We start from the raw sequence: 21,783 nt of genomic DNA, 5'->3' as shown, positions 1-21,783 counted from the left end.
GATGCTAACCACGGGACTACGGCTCTCCGGAGCTCACATTCTCCTTGTTGTCTATCTTTCCTATGGACTACTCAGTTTGTATATTTTGCTTATTTTTTTCATAGTGTAAGTAGGCTGTTTAGATTTTTATATGGGTAATGCCACGTAGCGCTCTATATGAAAATCACTGGCTGTGCTGTGTGCAGTATGTGGCTAGTTTGCATTGTTGTCTGCCATTGTTGATGCGAACAGCGCGTAGCGCTGGGCAGTTGGAGGTGAGCCGCCAGCAGTGGTGGATGTGGGCAGAGAGATGGCGGAGTTTTGATAATTTGTAATACTGGATGTCAATTATGAATATTAAGGTAAATACATTGTTTGTTCTCTATTAATATCTTTCATTTGCTAACCATCCCTATCAGTAGTTAGTGCCTTCAGTAGTTTGAATCTTTTATTTAGCTGGCAGTAGTGGCGCTCGCTGTATTGCAGTAGTTCGAGCAACGAAGATTTTTGTGAGGTAAGTGATTTCTGAAAGGTATAGTTTAATGTTACTCAGGGCCATTCTTTTGCAGGGATTTTTGATAGTCAGATTGCGTTGCGCTAAAATTATTGTGTGTCAGGTTAAGCACAGTCTTGTACAATTGTTCTAAGTGGACATTTCTCATGTAAAACCATTTATTGACAGATAATCTGCTTTTTAACTTAGTCTTTGCAATTTTCACTTCACGCTACTTGTACAATTTGTCCCACTGAGAAACTGTTACCATGCAACAATGTTTGAAGTTAAATATCCAGTCGAGAACCAAGAGAACTTATTTAAACAGAAATTATGAATGCATTGTTATTGCGAACAGACGACACAGTGTTGTTATTTATACATTCCTCCTTGTTAGTTGCACGATTACGTAACGAATATACGGCTTAGATACTTAGAACATATACCAGCACTGCTAATGAAATTTTCATGCAACATTTTGGTTTGCTTGAGAGTGGATTCTGGATTTGAGGTGCTTTCTGTGAAATGCCAGATGACACAGTGGTTAGTTTATGTGACAGCTACACGATTTTATCACGACGCTGCTAATGCATGACAATTTACAATGTTGATTTTGCGGTGTATCTGTTTTATATCTGCACAGTTTTTTTAATTCTTCTATAAAGTGAGACATGTTTTAGTGGTGACTTTTGTGGTATAGCTACAAGGCAACAGCCTTTTCTGTAGCACAACAATACGTTACAGCACAGTACTTTCTTCATCACGGCAATAAGCGTAATAAGTATGATATCTATACGCAAAGCATTTCACTTTTGTGTATCATGAGGTAAGTACATTGACTTCTGCAGAACTTAGCTTTTGGAGGACAATAACTACGACACTTCCCAGAGATTATCTTACAGCAAGACGCACATTTAGCGCTACAGGACACGTATTTGAGTGATTAATTTTGTACTTAAAACATTTATTCTTAGAGATTTTTGAATTACAAAGAAAGTTTTTCGTAATACATTTCATTCCATTGCTGTAATCTGTAACACCTGAGGGTACAATTACAATAATCCTCAGGGGGGTACACGCCTACTTTGTGTATCATGTGTTTGGCAAGCACAAGGAGCCCTAGCTAATATGGTATTTGCTTATACAACTTTACACATCGGTACCATATTTCTCTAACACATAAATTACACACCTATCTGATCATTTAACAGAGAAACAAACATCCTTTTACTACGTCAGTGACACATGTTTACGCAATTACAGAGTTGGATTACTTCACACTTAAGAAATTGTACTTTGTCTGTACTTTGTGCACTGTTCATATTTTTTTGGAACCATTGTGATACTATGAGAACTTTGAATGATGTATTTGGTAAGGGAGTATAATTTTTAAAGTACGTTTGAGGTAGTTGACACTACTGAAATGAGCAGAGAATTTTCTTTAGGTTTTGAAATCATTGGAGGAAGCTACGACGTTTTTGACATTTGACTGAGGTGTTATGATGTTATTTTTACGACGACGATGTGTATTATGCTGTTGAGGTATGTTTATGTCAATAAAATTCTTGACCTATGAAATGTTTTTATATGAGACTGTCACTGTAGCGGAAACTGCTGTCGTAAATATTTCCGTAAGAAAGTTAAGTGACCACCTGCACATAATGCGACGTGGGCACCCAGGTGTGTCAGACACCTGGAGAACAAGCCTTTTCAGACGCTCAGGTAGAAAAGAAAGCCATTAGGATGTGCCTTTCATCGCTAATGCGACACGCTCGTTACTTGAAAACATATGATTTTTGTAATGCGTTGTGGGCACACAGCTGTGTCAAACACCTGGAGAATAAACCATTAGGATGTGCCTTTCATCGCTAATGCGACACCCTCGTTACTTAAAAATTTATGATATTTACTGAAATGCCTAACAAAATGACAAGAAATATTTTTACATCTGCACACCTGATTATGACAAGAGTCTTTGTACGAGAGTTGAGAGCAATTAACTTATGAAATGAAATGTCACATGACTACTGAATGACATTTTTATGCTTTGGTTTGTGTAATTGCTTATTTCATTTGATGTCTGGTTTCCAGCTGTGTTGCAGCATTGCTTTTATAAAATGAGATGCATTTGCTAATGTGAACTCTTTCTGTCAACAGATCTATTAAATGATAATTTTGTAATCCACATTCTTTAAAAAAGGAGCACTTGGAAAGGAAAGAACAATAAGAAGTAACTCGTAACAGTAACACTTAATTTTCTTTTCAGGTACATGGTAATATTTTTTTTACAATAAGTTGTTATGGTGCACCACTTTAATTACATAGACATTAAGATGACCACTTTAATTACATAGACATTAAGATGTGAATATGCATTTCCCTTGTCTGCATTGTTGTTTTTACTGTAATATTTTTTCTGCTTGCGCTATGTCATGTTTAGGTATAAGTTGCTGCTGTTTGCAAGGCATAGTGTTATTGAATTTGACTTTTGCTAATTTATGCTGCTAGCTTTGCCAATTTGCATTTCTTTGTCATTTCTGTTTGTGTTGATTTGTTGTGATGCTGCATTGCCTCGTCCTTTGGTATATATATCTGAGCTCAGTAGATTTAAGTTAGCTTAAGAGGGGGTAGACTATATAAGAAACTGACTATGGAGAATAGGTAAAGAATGCATTGCGAAGAAAGATTTGGGCCCCAATGAGTATTGTACAATCAGAAATAATTATTTTGAAAGAAATATGGATAGAATACAGGAACGAGGTATAGGTAGGATTATCTTGGAAATAAATAATGAGGTAAGAAATATGTGAACACATAAATACAGAAAGCATGCTTGGATAGGATTTTTTTGGTGGAAGCAAAGGTTGAAATAAGACGAACGATCTATGGAATGAAGGGAGATCTCCAAGCAAAATACTGCAGTAAAAGAAACCCTGTCCTTTCCTCTTTGCTGCTTTTTCCCAATATGTAATTGTGTGTTGTCCTTTCCTTTTGTGTTATTCCGCTATATGTTTGTGTACCCTTGTGTATTTGTGTTTTTCCTGTCCTTATGTGTTTAGCTGATGACAGCTATGTTGTAGAATTTTTCTAATACTCTGTTATTTACCTTGTAAAGGTGTTTAGACATTATTTATTCTGTTTTAATGCTCATGTGTGAAGTTGAATTTTTAAAAGTGATTCTGATCTTTTATGTATGTACTCATGTCATCATTCCTGTAACACTGATGTATATGTTTATTTCTATTCTTTTGTAAAGCCCCTATTACTACAAATGTTATCTGTATTGTTATGTTTTTAATGATGTATTTTGTACCTTTGTAATTGTATTCTTACGTCATAAAATTGTAATTGACACCAGTTCATCATATTATTAACTTGTAAGCATTCATTTCACTGCACACTTTTCTGTTGGTCATACTATATGGACAATATGTGAGAAGTAGGGACTGTTAGTGTTTGCACGTGTGTTAATAATTCAGCAAGGGACTGGATAACAGCATTGCTGGTTCTAAGGACAATTCCCAAAAACTTCGTGAATGCACAAGTGGTGGTTATGGACTTGCTCTATTATCCGCAAGACTCTTCAATGGTGATTGTGCACCTGCACAGTCGCAACAGATGGCTGCTGGCCATCTCTACAAGGACTACAGTGGGTCTGCACCTCTGGTGGCCCACCAATACCATACTCTCTGCCAGGACTACAGTGGGCCTGTCCACAATTTCTACAAGGACAACAGTGGGTCTGCACCTCTGGTGGTCCACCAATACCACAATCTCTACCAGGACTACAGTGGGTCTACTCTGTGATGACCTACCTACCAATATTCTTCGAAACGTCGACTGACTCTGCTGTGGGTTTGCTCTGTTGTGGCACATTACCTGTCAGCATGTCAAGAGTCAGCACTGTCTTACTGTTGGAAGGACAATACTACTTCTTCAAGACTGCATGGAAATCCACTACTTCCGTGTGCATTGTATTCTACTGCTCAGACTTTGAGCAAACAAACTGCAGGTTTACTCTTATGATGAATGATCGGGACTGTCTTTATTGACTGTGAAAAAATTTTAGCTGTTGACCAACATTATATCAATAAGTGTGTGCATTTGATATCTTTGTTATTGTAATTATGAAAAATTTTATCAAATCTTTATTGGCCACTGCCCAAAAATATTTTGTAAAATTTTTTGTGGGGAGCATGGGGGCTATGTAAGTAGGCTGTTTAGATTTTTATATGGGTAATGCCACGTAGCGCTCTATATGAAAATCACTGGCTGTGCTGTGTGCAGTATGTGGCTAGTTTGCATTGTTGTCTGCCATTGTTGATGCGAACAGCGCGTAGCGCTGGGCAGTTGGAGGTGAGCCGCCAGCAGTGGTGGATGTGGGCAGAGAGATGGCGGAGTTTTGATAATTTGTAATACTGGATGTCAATTATGAATATTAAGGTAAATACATTGTTTGTTCTCTATTAATATCTTTCATTTGCTAACCATCCCTATCAGTAGTTAGTGCCTTCAGTAGTTTGAATCTTTTATTTAGCTGGCAGTAGTGGCGCTCGCTGTATTGCAGTAGTTCGAGCAACGAAGATTTTTGTGAGGTAAGTGATTTCTGAAAGGTATAGTTTAATGTTACTCAGGGCCATTCTTTTGCAGGGATTTTTGATAGTCAGATTGCGTTGCGCTAAAATTATTGTGTGTCAGGTTAAGCACAGTCTTGTACAATTGTTCTAAGTGGACGTTTCACATGTAAAATTGTTCTAAGGGGACGTTTCATAATAGTTCCACACAACTTCTTCGCCGGCCGGAGTGGCCGTGCGGTTCTGGGCGCTACAGTCTGGAACCGAGCGACCGCTACGGTCGCAGGTTCCAATCCTGCCTCGGGCATGGATGTGTGTGATGTCCTTAGGTTAGTTAGGTTTAATTAGTTCTAAGTTATAGGCGACTGATGACCTTAGAAGTTAAGTCGCATAGTGCTCAGAGCCACAACTTCTTCCTGTTTTCTCGATTGATCTGTGTTCAGTTTTTCAAGGCCTATCCACCGTGCCAACTTATAACTAAATCTGAGGGGTGTGCGATGGGGAGGTTCCCTTGTAAGAACAACACATACACCCATTCCCGAGGGAGGACTCGAACCTCCGGCGAGAGAGGCCGCGCAGTCCTTGACTTGGCGCCTCTGACCGCGCGGCCACGCCGCGCGGTAGGTCGAAGGGCGGCCTCTGTCACGTGACAATAGCGATTTGAATAAACCGTTATCGTTACGCTGGCTTCTTCGAAAAAATACGGATCCCACTCACGAAATTCGGCTAACAGCGCACCAAAATGTAACACGCCGACTATGAAGTGATCGTTGGTGAAAATCCTGACTGTTTTCTGCTGCCCAGTAGTGAATATTTTGCTTATTTATAGTACCTGTCACTCGAAAATGGGTCTCATCAGAAGAAATCAAAACAGCGCCAGGTGAATGCTCTAAACACAATTCTTGGGCAATAATCATTTTGTGTGGCCGCATTGAAACGTCCCCTTAGAACAATTATACATGACTGTGCTTAAACTGACACACAATATTTTTAGCGCAACGCAATCTGACTTTCAAAATTCCCTATAAAAGAATGGCCTTGACTAACATTAATCTATACCTTTCACAAATCACTTACCTCACAAAAATCTTCATTACTCGAACTACTGCAATACAGCGAGCGCCACTACTGCCAGCTAAATAAAAGATTCAAACTACGGAAGGCACTAACTACTGATAGGGATAGTTAGCAAATGAAAGATTTTAATAGAGAACAAACAATATATTTACCTTAATATCATAATATATATAGCAGTTCATGACAAATTTCAAAACTCCGCCATCTGTCTCCCCACATCCACCACTGCTGGCGGCTCACCTCCAACTGCCCAACGCTATGTGCTGTTAACATCCAGCTGCCCAACAATACAATGGCAGACAACAATGCAAACTAGCACACAGAGCGCTACATAGCGTTGCCAATAAGAAAACATAAACAGCCTACTTACATAGCCCCCATGCTCCCCACAAAAAAATTTTACAAATTGGTGTGGGCAGTGGCCAATAATGATTTGATAAAATTTTTCATAATTACAATAACAAAGATATCAAATGCACACACTTATTTATACAATGTTGGTCAAAAGCTAAAATTTTCTCACAGTCCATAAAGACAGTCCAGATTGTTCATCACAGTAAAATTTCAGTGTTTTTTTTTTTTTTTTTCAAAGTCTGAGCAGTAAAAGAAAATGCACACGGAAGTAGTGGATTTCCATGCAGTCTTGAACAAGTAGTGTTGTCCTTCCAACGGAAAGACAGTGCTGACTCTTGACATGCTGACAGGTAATGGGCCACAACTATGAAACGTCCCCTTAGAGAGTATGGTATTGGTGGGCCATCATAGATGCAGACCCACTGTAGTCCTTGTACCTCACAAAAATCTTCATTACTCGAACTACTGCAATACAGCGAGCGCCACTACTGCCAGCTAAATAAAAGATTCAAACTACGGAAGGCACTAACTACTGATAGGGATAGTTAGCAAATGAAAGATTTTAATAGAGAACAAACAATGTATATACCTTAATAGTCATAATATATGATATCCAGTATTACAAACTTCGAAACTCCGCCATCTCTCTCCCCACATCCACCACTGCTGGCGGCTCACCTCCAACTGCCCAACGCTATGCGCTGTTAACATCCAGCTGCCGCTGCGCAACACTACAATGGCAGACAACAATGCAAACTAGCACACAGAGCGCTACGTAACGTTGCCAATAAGAAAACATAAACAGCCTACTTACAGCATGTCGTCTCCGTGCAGGATTATCCTTACACTCCTGTTAGATACCAGCGCGCCTGCATGTTTGCACTGACGTGACAAAAATCCAAAAATCATTGGATACCTCCTAATATCGTGCTGGATCTCCTTTTGACTGTCGTAGTTCAGCAACTCGACATGGCATGGACTTAACAAGTCGTTGGAAGACCCCTGCTGAAATATTGAGCCATGCTGCTTCTACAGCCGTCCGTTATTGCAAAAGTGTTGACGGTGCAGGATTTTGTGCACGCACTGACCTCTCGATGATGACCCATAGATGCTCGATGGGACTCATGTTGGGCGATCTGGGTAGTCAAATCTTTCGCTCGAATCGTTCAGAATATTCTTCAACCCACTCGCGAACAAATGTGGTCTACTGAAATCGCGAATTGTTATCCATTGTAACACCCCACCCATTGCTTGTCCGATTTTTGCGTGTGTTCGCCCCTGACAAACAACTTACAGAGAAATTGGGAGTGGAACTGTACGCAAAAATGGATAACGCTAGATTTAAATGTGGCCCTGTCACCCCTAATTAATCTGTGGTGGTAGTGTTGACGATAAATCCCACCTATTTTTACTTCCAAACGTGACCGATTACGAACACTTAGGGTGTTCAGTGACATCAAACACATACACAAAAATACAATAAAGCAAAAGGGTGAATTCAGGATCAACTATTGAAAGTAAAGGCTCTACTGAATCACAATAATTTTATTATAACCTTCAGATCAATGCTGCATAAAACACAAGGAACAATTCACAAATTATCCTCCTGACTGGCATTGGCAGTGAACTGTGTTAAAATCAGTCCAAAACGCGATCTGGTTGGTTGGTTGGTTTGGGGAAGGAGACCAGACAGCGTGGTCATCGGTCTCATCGGTTTAGGGAAGGATGGGGAAGGAAGTCGGCCGTGCCCTTTCAGAGGAACCATCCCGGCATTTGCCTGGACTGATTTAGGGAAATCACGGAAAACCTAAATCAGGATGGCCGGACGCGGGATTGAACCGTCGTCCTCCCGAATGGGAGTCCAGTGTCTAACCACTGCGCCACCTCGCTCGGTAAAACGCGATCTCTTATAACATATATACGAAGAACCACTACACTCCAAAAGTACTGTGAAACCTGTGTGGAAACAGTAATTGCAATTGATCCAACTGTTTAACGTTACTCCTAACACAGGCCGAAGCGGGAGCGATCTCACCATAATATTCCTGTTGTAGCGGCGGTCTCCGACGGCAATGAGCTGGCGCGGCTAAAGTCCTCTCAGAACGAAAGACCAAGAGGAGAGACGACTTGTCCTCTCAGTACGAGAGCCCAGAACGGAAGACCTCGACCGAGAGTCCAGCAAGATCGCTCTTCACCTTTTTCTGCCCTCAACTTTTACCGAGCGATCACATCACTAGAACCTCTCAAAATACCCAGTTTGCCAGTGCTGACCAATGTACGGCCTGGGAACAGAACTCTTTTCCACAATTCTTTTAATTCTACAAAATTTCACAAGTAAACTCCGCCCTCGCCGGCTGGGAAGAGCCACAGCTGTGGGCAATAACACGTTTACTGGAGGTTTTCTCCCAAGAGACCACTCGAGATTTTCCCGGCAAGATTCCCCATCGTAGCGAACACAGATTCTTGCATTGAAAGTTTGTTACTCGGAACTCCCGGCCTGCCCCACTTGCGTTACTCGAAGGCGTAAAATTGGTGGGACATAGGCGAGAGCACGCACAGGAAAGCCCGGCCAGCTATCCACTGCTCTGTTTTGGTAAACACTTGAACACCTGCAGCCGCGCGTCGCTCCGAGTTTGGCGGCCGCTGTGGCCTCTCTAAACGGATTACAGAAATCCCCCAGTTCACCATTCATACCGTTAGGCCGTGGCCTTCTGCGGCTAGGCGGGGATGTAGCCAAGCTCTGTTTCGCGTACGGCCTTTCCGCAAAATCTTATAATTACAAAATCGCGGAATTCTCGCGTGCCGATGAGTTTCCACATACAGGGTGTTTCAAAAATGACCGGTATATTTGAAACGGCAATAAAAACTAAACGAGCAGCGATAGAAATACACCGTTTGTTGCAATATGCTTGGGACAACAGTACATTTTCAGGCGGACAAACTTTCGAAATTACAGTAGTTACAATTTTCAACAACAGATGGCGCTGCAAGTGATGTGAAAGATATAGAAGACAACGCAGTCTGTGGGTGCGCCATTCTGTACGTCGTCTTTCTGCTCTAAGCGTGTGCTGTTCACAACGTGCAAGTGTGCTGTAGACAACATGGTTTATTCCTTAGAACAGAGGATTTTTCTGGTGTTGGAATTCCACCGCCTAGAACACAGTGTTGTTGCAACAAGACGAAGTTTTCAACGGAGGTTTAATGTAACCAAAGGACCGAAAAGCGATACAATAAAGGATCTGTTTGAAAAATTTCAACGGACTGGGAACGTGACGGATGAACGTGCTGGAAAGGTAGGGCGACCGCGTACGGCAACCACAGAGGGCAACGCGCAGCTAGTGCAGCAGGTGATCCGACAGTGGCCTTGGGTTTCCGTTCGCCGTGTTGCAGCTGCGGTCCAAATAACGCCAACGTCCACGTATCGTCTCATGCGCCAGAGTTTACACCTCTATCCATACAAAATTCAAACGCGGCAACCCCTCAGCGCCGCTACCATTGCTGCACGAGAGACATTCGCTAACGATATAGTGCACAGGATTGATGACGGCGATATGCATGTGGGCAGCATTTGGTTTACTGACGAAGCTTATTTTTACCTGGACGGCTTCGTCAATAAACAGAACTGGCGCATATGGGGAACCGAAAAGCCCCATGTTGCAGTCCCATCGTCCCTGCATCCTCAAAAAGTACTGGTCTGGGCCGCCATTTCTTCCAAAGGAATCATTGGCCCATTTTTCAGATCCGAAACGATTACTGCATCACGCTATCTGGACATTCTTCGTGAATTTGTGGCGGTACAAACTGCCTTAGACGACACTGCGAACACCTCGTGGTTTATGCAAGATGGTGCCCGGCCACATCGCACGGCCGACGTCTTTAATTTCCTGAATGAATATTTCGATGATCGTGTGATTGCTTTGGGCTATCCGAAACATACAGGAGGCGGCGTGGATTGGCCTCCCTATTCGCCAGACATGAACCCCTGTGACTTCTTTCTGAGGGGACATGTGAAAGACCAGGTGTACCGCCAGAATCCACAAACAATTGAACAGCTGAAGCAGTACATCTCATCTGCATGTGAAGCCATTCCGCCAGACACGTTGTCAAAGGTTTCGGGTAATTTCATTCAGAGACTACGCCATATTATTGCTATGCATGGTGGATATGTGGAAAATATCGTACTATAGAGTTTCCCAGACCGCAGCGCCATCTGTTGTTGAAAATTGTAACTACTGTAATTTCGAAAGTTTGTCTGCCTGAAAATGTACTGTTGTCCCAAGCATATTGCAACAAACGGTGTATTTCTATCGCTGCTCGTTTAGTTTTTATTGCCGTTTCAAATATACCGGTCATTTTTGAAACACCCTGTAGATTTCCTACACCGTAATTTAGAGTATTACTCCAACGAAACCTAAAGTGTCATGGACTCATGTAAGGCCGTTGCCACCTTACGCCATAAAAATTCCGTCGTTCTTTGCGAACATAAAGTCCGTGAATGGCTGCAAATACTCTAAAAATAGCTGCACTGACCGGAGGACCCCGTCCACTCCATGTAAACATAGCCCAAACCTTTATGGAGCCACCACCAACTTACACAGTGTTGACAACTTGGGTCCATGGCTTCGTGGGGTCTGTGCCACACTTGAACGCTACCATCACCTCTTACCAAATGAAATAGGGACACATCTGGCCGAGCCACTGTTTTACAGCCCCATGAGCCCAGGAGAGCCGCTGCAGGCGATTTCGTGATGTTAGCAGACGCACTCACGCCAGTCGCCTATGGCATAGCCCATTAACGCCAATTTCGCCACACTTGTAACGCCGGAAATCCATATCCTCCTATTTCCATCTGTTGTACAATAAATTTGTTTTCCTTATTTTTGTTACCTGAATATATGACATTTCTGTGTCTTTACATATTGTAATTGTTTTACTATTTGTATATCTATTTATACATTTATGTCGATGTATAATTGGTTTGTTTCGTAAATATTATTTGTATTTTTACGCTGGGTCTTGCCTAGGCAAACTGCTGTCGAACGATTACATCGATAGGCCGTGTGAAGAATCAAAGTGTGTAGGATCTTTGGTAGTGTTAACTCTGTCGCGTGGAGCGCGGGCAGAGGGAGTCTGGCTGGAGTAGCGAGTGGAGCAGGTGTGTGGTGTGAAGCTCCCGCGAGTTGCCGCGCTTTCGGAGTTTGGCAGCATGTAATTGCGCTCGACTTGCGATGATAGTTTCTGACATGGTGTCGCGGACGGGAAGCATTAGCTGGCGCACATCAAGAGCCCGTTTCGTCTGGTGACCGTGTCGAGAAGTCGCGCCAACATCCAGCTTCTGCAACAGCGACGGCCGACAATGAGTGACTGTCGCCACCTCCTCGATCGACGGCTTCAAACCTTCAATCAACCAACAAGGAAGACTGGACGCACGTAAAGTTTTAGAACTGTATGGCAGACCTCAGCTTTTAAAACTGTTCAAATCACAAAATTAGAGCAACGTAGCATGAACCTTTGTTGCTCATTGTCCCAGTTGCATTACCAAGCAGGGTCCCTTCCTTTTCCGAAATGAACCCGAGTGTCGTGAAATTCAAACGCCAGCATTAAAGTAATATAGCTAATTCTATTTCACTGCTTTAATTTCAAAGTTCAGTTAAGGTATTCATAGCTGGCTACAATATTCAGATTACACAAGCACAAATTAAGAGTGCGAGTATTGTTACCGTATTTTAGCTTACATGTGACTGCAGCTTAGCTTGGTACGTACTAAATTTTACTATTGTTAATTGTTCAGAATCATTTCATTCAAGTTCAAAGTTAAATCTCTTCTTTCTAAATTGCGTAGATTCAAGTAGCTTTTGACATGATTGTTGAGGTAGTCCAAGACTAACCGTATTTTACTGAATTTCGATGTGCTTCAGAAAGAAAGCTCACTATTAACTTCAGTCACTAAATTAACTTTCGATTTTCCTGTTTTATTAATTCTTTTGCTAAATTAAGTCAGAGTGTAGCGAAATTTATTACTTCTGACAAACTTTCAGTTTTCACACTGCACGTGTCAACCTTCAGTTGCCACGCTTCTAGTGCTAATTATATGTGTAATAACCTTTCTTTTTCAGTTACTATAGTAATTGTCCGTAGGACTGGCGACTGTAATTTCCCCCAAATCTCAAATATCTAATTACCGCTAGTTAATTGTTAACGTAACGGCCGCACATTTACTTCCTTTATTAACTTTACCCCTTTTCAAAATTAATTTCCACCAGTTTCATTAGCATTTTTCCTTTCATTTAGATGTAACCCTTTCCTCCCTCTTTACCGACAGATTAACGTCGGTGACGATTGCTTTTCCAAAATTCCCATTAGGTACACACGGTTTAATTTTTCACTGTCATTAAGGTCGATAAGTGAGGGGCAGGTTACACACTGTCTACGGTTATTGCACGGACTGTTGATTGTTTGCTAGGACTGACAACTCTAAGCAAATGCTGCTGCTCTCGGTCGTTAAGTAGGGGCCGCCGGTCACTGCGCTGTCCGTGGTGAGAGGTAATTCAAATGGTTCAAATGGCTCTGGGCACTATGCAGTGTGCGATTTGCAGGGGGGGATGGGGGGGATTTCCCCCCCCCCCCCCTCTGCATCAGACCATCCCCTCCTCTGGCTGTAGTTTATGCATCCCAACCTGGGATGTTTATTTCCCACGCACTGGAGTAAAACTTTACATATAATTTAAATTTGTGGAGCCGAACACTGAAAGTTTTTAATACAGTCTTACTATTAATACTATTAATATGTTTGCTTATTAATTTTGAAAAAGTGTTATGTAGTAGTTAAGCATTTCAAAACATTTAGAACTGAATCATCATTCTCATGTTGCCATTGTTACTTTCGTCTAAGGTGCGTCATCCGTTTACTTGCGAGTTTACGAGGGAAGTAGTGTGGCAGTCATGCCGCAGCAGTCGTACCGCAGAGTTGGGTGAACTGGGGGCTGAAAGTCCCACCCCGGCCCTGACACAGGATGGTGACCGACCTGGTACCTGTACGAACATTCACCATTAGGCCACCTTTTGGCAACGGTATGGCGCGGACTAACGCTCCTGGGACGAAAGCACACATTACTAAATAACGCACCATCGTCTGCTTCTAGTTCCTAGGATACTATTTCGTGGACCTTCTTTAAATACTCTTCTCTTCCACCATCGTTTTCCTTTGGTTTTCATTTCCGTTGTTAGCTGCATGTGCAAGTACCAAGTAGGCCGCCGGTGCGATACTTTACCATCCTTTATACTGCAAGACCGACACACGTGTGGCACAAATTCTGTTGCTTTGGTATAAATTAACCTGCCGCATGCAACGTACGCCGCAAGATGTTGCCTGTTGTAGCATGCTACAAGACGACGCACGCCACATTTCCGTAGCATGCCACAATATTGCAAGACGTCGCCCCAGCGTAAACGAGGCTTTAGAGTCAAGTCTGTATTGTATGGTGGATGTGATGTGCTGCGTACGAAATTAAAACCTGCAATCAAATCCAAACGTCGTGGAAAACTGAAGAGGTGTCATCCTGCATTCTGCCAAACGGACAGCCGACGCAATAAAGGAGTTGAGATTCGAGGTGCTGGAATATCCACCATACAGTACACACCTGGCTCCAAGCCAGTAATTATACTAACCCCCTAAGACATCCCCCCCCCCCCACTGCTAAAAGCACAAATCGCACACTGGCACTATGGTACTTAACATCTGAGGTAATGAGTCCCCTAGAACTTAGAACTACTTAAACCTAACTAACCTAAGGACATCACACACATCCATGCCCGAGGCAGGATTCGAACCTGTAACCGTAGCAGTCACGCGGTTCTGGACTGAAGCGTCTAGAATCACTCGGCCACAGAGGCCGGTCGTGAGAGGTAACGCTTGAAATAAATTCCCTAACGACTGCCGAAATGGAATGTCCCACGCACCTACCTCCTACTACCATTCAGCATTCAAAGTCTTATTTCCCATCGTGTGGTCGTAACCATGTTAGGAACCTTCATTCACCTGAGTACAGATTATAGCTCCGCCAACGCACTGCCCTTTTACCCCTTGTGTACTCAATACTACCGCCATTTGTACGAGGGTTGGAACTTAAATGGTAGCAACTATTTATTTACAGTTCGTACAAAATAGATACGTGTTTAGAGGTTTTACTGACCTTCAGAGTAGTCAGCAGGTTTGTGTAAAACCCGTTGCCAACGATGCGGAAGTCGTGTTATACTCTTAGCAGTGCCAGTTGTGTTGACAGTTCGAGCGGCTCGGTCTATTGCCCGACGAATTTGTATCAGTTCTGAAGCGAATGCCGTGAAGTTTTTCCTGCAGTTTAGAAATGGAGTTGAACTCACGAGGGCTTAAGTATCTATTCTGTTCGTTTTTGGAACACAACCTACGACCAACTTAGAGACAGAAGTGATGACACTTTCTACAGGACCTGACCATCAGTTTGCATGACAATGCTTAAGCACGTAGAGTGCAAGCAGTTACTGATTCGTTTGATTGATGGGGCTGCTAAGTGCTATACCACCTACTGCACTCTCCTGATTTAAACGCTCGTAAGTTCAACTCGATTTCTAAACTGAAGGAAATACATCACGGCATTCGCTTCAGAACTGCTACAAATTCGTCGGGCAATAGACCGCCCCGCTCGAACTGTCAGCACATCTGGCACTGCTAAGAGTATCCTACGACTTCCACATCGCTGGCAGTGGGTTATACACAATGCTGATGACTACTTTGAGCGCCGGCCGGTGTGGCCGAGCGGTTCTAGGCTCTACAGTCTGGAACTGCGCGACCGCTACGGTCGCAGGTTCGAATCCTGCCTCGGGCATGGATGTGTGTGATGTCCTTAGGTTAGTTAGGTTTAAGTAGTTCTACGTTCTAGGCGACTGATGACCTTTGATGTTAAGTCCCATACTGCTTAGAGCCATTTTTTTGACGACTTTGAGCCGGCCGCTGTGAACGATCGGTTCTAAGCGCTTTAGTCCGGAACCACGCTGCTGCTACGGTCGTAGGTTCGAATCCTGCTTCGGTCATGAATGTGTGTGATGTCCTTAGGTTAGTTAGGTCTACGTAGTTCTAAGTCTAGGGGACTGCTGACCTGAGATGGTAAGTCCTATAGTCCAGAATGAGATTTTCACTCTGCAGCGGAGTGTGCGCTGATATGAAACTTCCTGGCAGATTAAAACTGTGTGCCCGACCGAGACTCGAACTCGGGACCTTTGCCTTTCGCGGGCAAGTGCTCTACCAACTGAGCTACCGAAGCACGACTCACGCCCGGTACTCACAGCTTTAATTCTGCCAGTACCTCGTCTCCTACCTTCCAAACTTTACAGAAGCTCTCCTGCGAACCTTGCAGAACTAGCACTCCTGAAAGAAAGGATATTGCGGAGACATGGCTTAGCCACAGCCTGGGGGATGTTTCCAGAATGAGATTTTCACTCTGCAGCGGAGTGTGCGCTGATATGAAACTTCCTGGCAGATTAAAACTGTGTGCCCGACCGAGACTCGAACTCGGGACCTTTGCCTTTCGCGGGCAAGTGCTCTACCAACTGAGCTACCGAAGCACGACTCACGCCCGGTACTCACAGCTTTAATTCTGCCAGTACCTCGTCTCCTACCTTCCAAACTTTACAGAAGCTCTCCTGCGAACCTTGCAGAACTAGCACTCCTGAAAGAAAGGATATTGCAGAGACATGGCTTAGCCACAGCCTGGGGGATGTTTCCAGAATGAGATTTTCACTCTGCAGCGGAGTGTGCGCTGATATGAAACTTCCTGGCAGATTAAAACTGTGTGCCCGACCGAGACTCGAACTCGGGACCTTTGCCTTTCGCGGGCAAGTGCTCTACCAACTGAGCTACCGAAGCACGACTCACGCCCGGTACTCACAGCTTTAATTCTGCCAGTACCTCGTCTCCTACCTTCCAAACTTTACAGAAGCTCTCCTGCGAATCTTGCAGAACTAGCACTCCTGAAAGAAAGGATATTGCGGAGACATGGCTTAGCCACAGCCTGGGGGATGTTTCCAGAATGAGATTTTCACTCTGCAGCGGAGTGTGCGCTGATATGAAACTTCCTGGCAGATTAAAACTGTGTGCCCGACCGAGACTCGAACTCGGGACCTTTGCCTTTTGCGGGCAAGTGCTCTACCAACTGAGCTACCGAAGCACGACTCACGCCCGGTACTCACAGCTTTAATTCTGCCAGTACCTCGTCTCCTACCTTCCAAACTTTACAGAAGCTCTCCTGCGAACCTTGCAGAACTAGCACTCCTGAAAGAAAGGATATTGCGGAGACATGGCTTAGCCACAGCCTGGGGGATGTTTCCAGAATGAGATTTTCACTCTGCAGCGGAGTGTGCGCTGATATGAAACTTCCTGGCAGATTAAAACTGTGTGCCCGACCGAGACTCGAACTCGGGACGTTTGCCTTTCGCGGGCAAGTGCTCTACCAACTGAGCACACAGTTTTAATCTGCCAGGAAGTTTCATATCAGCGCACACTCCGCTGCAGAGTGAAAATCTCATTCTGGAAACATCCCCCAGGCTGTGGCTAAGCCATGTCTCCGCAATATCCTTTCTTTCAGGAGTGCTAGTTCTGCAAGGTTCGCAGGAGAGCTTCTGTAAAGTTTGGAAGGTAGGAGACGAGGTACTGGCAGAAGTAAAGCTGTGAGTACCGGGCGTGAGTCGTGCTTCGGTAGCTCAGATGGTAGAGCACTTGCCCGCGAAAGGCAAAGGTCCCGAGTTCGAGTATCGGTCGGGCACACAGTTTTAATCTGCCAGGAAGTTTCAAGTCCTATAGTGCTTAGAGCCATTTGACTACTTTGAATGTCAGTAAAACTTTGAAACACGTATCTGTTTTGTACGAGCTGTAAATAAATAGTTGCCACTATTAAAGTTCCAGCCCTCGTATATGTGCGTATAGCTATCGCATGAATCTGGTCACATCAGTCTATTTCACCACAACAAAAGCACGATGCTCATTTAAGCAAGCCACTTTACCTACTGAAAACTGCACGTACGCTACTATCGATCGATACCCTTCCACATCAGTATTCCGGTCACGACTCACACAGCGGTCTCTCCAAACAACGGAATCTCTTATTGCCAATCCCTGTAGTAGCTGACTGACTGTAAGCGTTGTAATATTGTAACTTTAATTTTGTATGCTGGAATCGGTGCTAATAGACAATAAAAGCTGGGTTAAAAGCCGTGATCTGTCTGGGGACGTTAACCGTGGATTACTGGGCAACTGTCTCATCAGATATTTAGTCTAGGTTTACCAAGCAGACTAACATTAATGATGATCTTTTAATAGTCATACAAAACCGGTAATATATATATAAAAAAGGAGAATTTAAATAAAAAGAAAGAAATCAGAATATATTTGGAAATTTATTTTAAGATTGTTCATTGAAATTTTAGCATATTATACGTGAGTTATAACTGAGCTGGTGCCTTATTTACGATTGAAAAAATGTGAGATTGTAATCTTACGGAACACATAAAATATGGAGCCAAGATTGGGAGACTGCATACAAACTGCATTCATAAAATAACACACGAAGAACATTGAAACATAAGCAAGAAGAAATTAACCACAACCAACAGATTCAGCTTTTACCCAAAGAAATTACGTTCATACCACAATCCTGTCCGTCATGTAATTACCACACACTGGTATACTAAATTCATATTAACTCTTTGTGAAGTCTCCGCAAAAAGAATAGCTGAGGGCTACTTTGATGATTACACCACATGCTCCACGTGGTCAACTTGGTTTACACAAAGCGTACAACTCCACAATAATTTTGATAATTAAAATACATTAGATCGAAAAGCAATTGACAAAAGAAAAACCTTGAACTGGTTACTAACGTCTTACTATTAACCTGATGGGTCAAACAGTTATATAAGCACGTGGTACTGGTCTCGCAAAGTACACCCCGCGTGGGTTGAACATAAAGAAAAGCATAAAGAAAAGTTGCTATATTAAAAAAATATTCTCAAGACGAGACGTTATAATCTCACGCACATTCGGATTTAAGATTGATGAACTTAGTTAGAGTTACTGATCAACACGTGGTTCCACTTTACTCACAAAGTAATAACAAAGCAACTACCGAAAAATAATCTGAACTTCACACGATAATTACACTGCGCTGCAATTTAAGATAACATCGGATATTTTAGACCTAAACCCGAAATAAAAGTGATTAAATTTTCAGTTAGGCTGAACTTAAGAAATCCATTGTCCTACGGACTTAACAGACACGCGCTTAGCCGGAGATCTTACCACTTCAGACGCTCGCCACGGCCACCCTGCAACTGCCCTACTGCCGAGCGTGCTTCCCGATGGTGGCTCACAAAGACCAACGGAAGTGGCCAGAGGGGCAGCTTCCTATACCAACATGACAATGGACGGACAGGACCATACTAAGGATAGAAACCTCTATGCTTTTAGGAAGCGTAGCTACCTGTTCCGACGTTGGTCCTACTGTTCTCTAGCAGACAGCCTTGTCTGCTACCCTCAAGCATGCAACTAGAAATACATATGCTCATTCATCCTCTCACACAAAAGGGAAGGGGGATGACAGTATCTTATCATATACAGTATATAAAAGAAAGCGGATGTAGGTTCCGTATGAGACTGTGTGACATGAATTACATATAAGAATTACATATAAACTGTGCTTTAAAGTGTAGTAGTGTGACAGATCGTTCTTGTTTATGTGTAAAAGTAACACGTTCCACTGCTCAGTCTCCTCCCAGATAGTCAGAAACGCCACAGTACATTTAGAAGAGGAATTTATTCCATAAATGTCAACAGATTTAAGAAATTAAACATGAAAGGAATTCAACAGAGACCTTTCATAACCCCAACGCTCCGGGAAAAGACTGTGCAGGGAATTTTCTGGCCATGCTAGGACATTCCCAAGCAGGCTTCTCACACCCTACTTAAACCAAAAGTGTAAAAGAAAAGGCAAAAGGACACCAGCTACTTGCTAAAACACAATAATTTCAACACATCACTAGAATCTACCAATTTCAAACAGAAAAAAAAAACACAATCTGTGACACCTATTTAAAAGGTAGTGTAGACCTAATTTGGTCAGCAAGTAAAAACAATGGTTCCTGTGTCATTAATATGAAAACAATTTCTGGTTGTTACCCTTATGGAATTCACCAGTATTTGCTCATTGCAAGAGCCAACTGATCACAGGAAAATTTATGACTGTTTATTAACAAGCAAAATTTATGAAAATAGCAAAGGTGCCACAGCAATAAAAAAAAGAACATCAAATAACATCGGTATTAAAAAGCAGAACATAACAATGCACAATCTGTAAAAGCAACAAAATGATAAGAGAAAAAACATGTTTTACAAAGTGGTTATCGCAAAAAATTTCTATATCGTATAAAACTAATAATTTGTAGAATTAAAATAACTATGTGGCACTCATTTAATCACTCTACTATATTTCAATTAGCTAGCAAACAATGAGCACTGTCATTATACTGAAACTACAATAATTATGTGATTGTTACCCTTAAGGGGTTCCTCACAGTAAATATGCCCCATGCAAAGGCTAATCGATCACAGTTCAATGAGAATAAAAAGCTATCTGACTGATAAACGAAGCAATGCCACAGCAATGAATTTACGAAACAAAATATCACAAATCTAATGCATCACACAAAAACAAACATTGATAAATAAAACAATACAATAGTCAACATCTAAAACAAAAAAAAACACCTATAAATAAAACACCTGCAAAATACAAGAGTCAGTCTAATAAACACCAATAAATCGAACTCCTGCAAAACACACGAGTCATAGTTTCTCTGCCAGAAACACACGTATATGCACTGGACTAAGAACCGTCTAATCACTGTTCACTGACACACTCAGTACTTCCACTGTTCCGAGGCACAATATAGGGGAAAGAGGGGGTGTTCATCGCCGCAGCTGTCAGTAGGGATTTTTTTGTCCATCTGTTGCGTGCGATCCCGCCGTCTCTGCCCTCTCATGAAGTTTCTCCCGTGTCACGTCATCTCGATTTGGTTCCATGTTTGTGTTGTCAAATTCGTGCGGTATCCTCGTTTGACACGCCACGTTGATATTCCTGGGCAAGGATGACACTTAATGGCTCTTCTTTTGTGCCACCCTTAGCGACCAGAGAACATCGAACCATGATTTACTGTCGCTTGACAGTGAGCATCCGTCAGGAGATGTTGATAGGCGTCATTGAAGTCTGCCAGTTACTCTGGACAGTATGTGTCAAAAGGCTCCACGCCCTTTGTGTTGTTACATTCTTGGGTTATCCTCAATTGGCTCGCCGGTTTGATATTCCTGGGCAAGGATGACACTTAATGGCTCTTCTTTTGTGCCACCCTTAGCGACCAGAGAACATCGAACCACGATTTACTGTCGCTTGACAGTAGGCATCCATCAGGAAATGTCGATAGGCGTCGTTGACGTCTGCAAGTTTCTCTGGGCAGTACCTGTCAAAAGGCTCCACGCCCCTTGTGTTGTTTCACCGCGGCCGTCTCGTCACGGTCGCGTGCGTGTGGTGCGTTGCCAGCAGATGGATTTCCGCGCGGTGGACCGCTCGCCCATCTCAGGTCATCGCCTCGAGGAAGGGTCGCCCGGAGCGGCCGCCCATTAGCTCCAGGTACAAGGGAAAGTGTTTGCCGCATACCTTCTTTTGTTGTCGGCCGCGCTCCCGAAGTGGCCCGCTTGACAGCGTGTCCTGCTGGGAAACCCGCCAGTTTACAACTAGTCCGGCTGCTCCCGCTGTCTCTTCAGAGTTTTGCCGGTTCGCTTTCACGTTCTCAACTGCATTCACAGAAATTTTTCATCATCCTTATGTGATTACACAATGTCATATATAATACCACTTAGTATTGTCTTTCACAATTTTTAAGAACAAAGTGAGACTTAATATTTTTTTTAAATAAAAAAATTAGATGAATCGACAATATAAAATAAAATTTAAATGACTTGACAATGTAAAAAAAATAAAAGTGAAATGACTTGACAGTATAAAAATAAAAATTTAAATGAACTGACAATATAATATTTAAATCCACATCACTAATGTGGTTCACTTACGTTTTAATAAATCAAATCTATTTATTAATTCACTAAAATGAATAGGATTATGCCTTGTGCAAGTATAGGTCAGAACAGAATAGGGTTCACATGTTATTTACACACACATACATGCACACCTGTTGTCTATTCTACAAACTACCTACCCATATACATGC

The 21,783-nt window shown here is 42.7% G+C and overlaps 1 protein-coding gene and 1 non-coding gene across 2 annotated transcripts in view; one reads left to right on the top strand and one right to left on the bottom strand.

Annotated features, from left to right (window-relative positions):
- Nucleotides 1–21,783, top strand: part of LOC126188358 (uncharacterized) — a 59,397-nt gene that overhangs the window by 30,012 nt on the left and 7,602 nt on the right. The gene's annotated exons all lie outside the window — the stretch shown is intronic.
- Nucleotides 16,603–16,677, bottom strand: Trnal-caa (transfer RNA leucine (anticodon CAA)). The gene has a single exon. It is a non-coding gene; the product is annotated as a tRNA-Leu (tRNA).

This window comes from Schistocerca cancellata, chromosome 5 (assembly GCF_023864275.1).
Source record: "Schistocerca cancellata isolate TAMUIC-IGC-003103 chromosome 5, iqSchCanc2.1, whole genome shotgun sequence".
NCBI classification, from domain to species: domain Eukaryota; kingdom Metazoa; phylum Arthropoda; class Insecta; order Orthoptera; family Acrididae; genus Schistocerca; species Schistocerca cancellata.
This window is presented reverse-complemented; position numbering and strand designations above follow the sequence as displayed.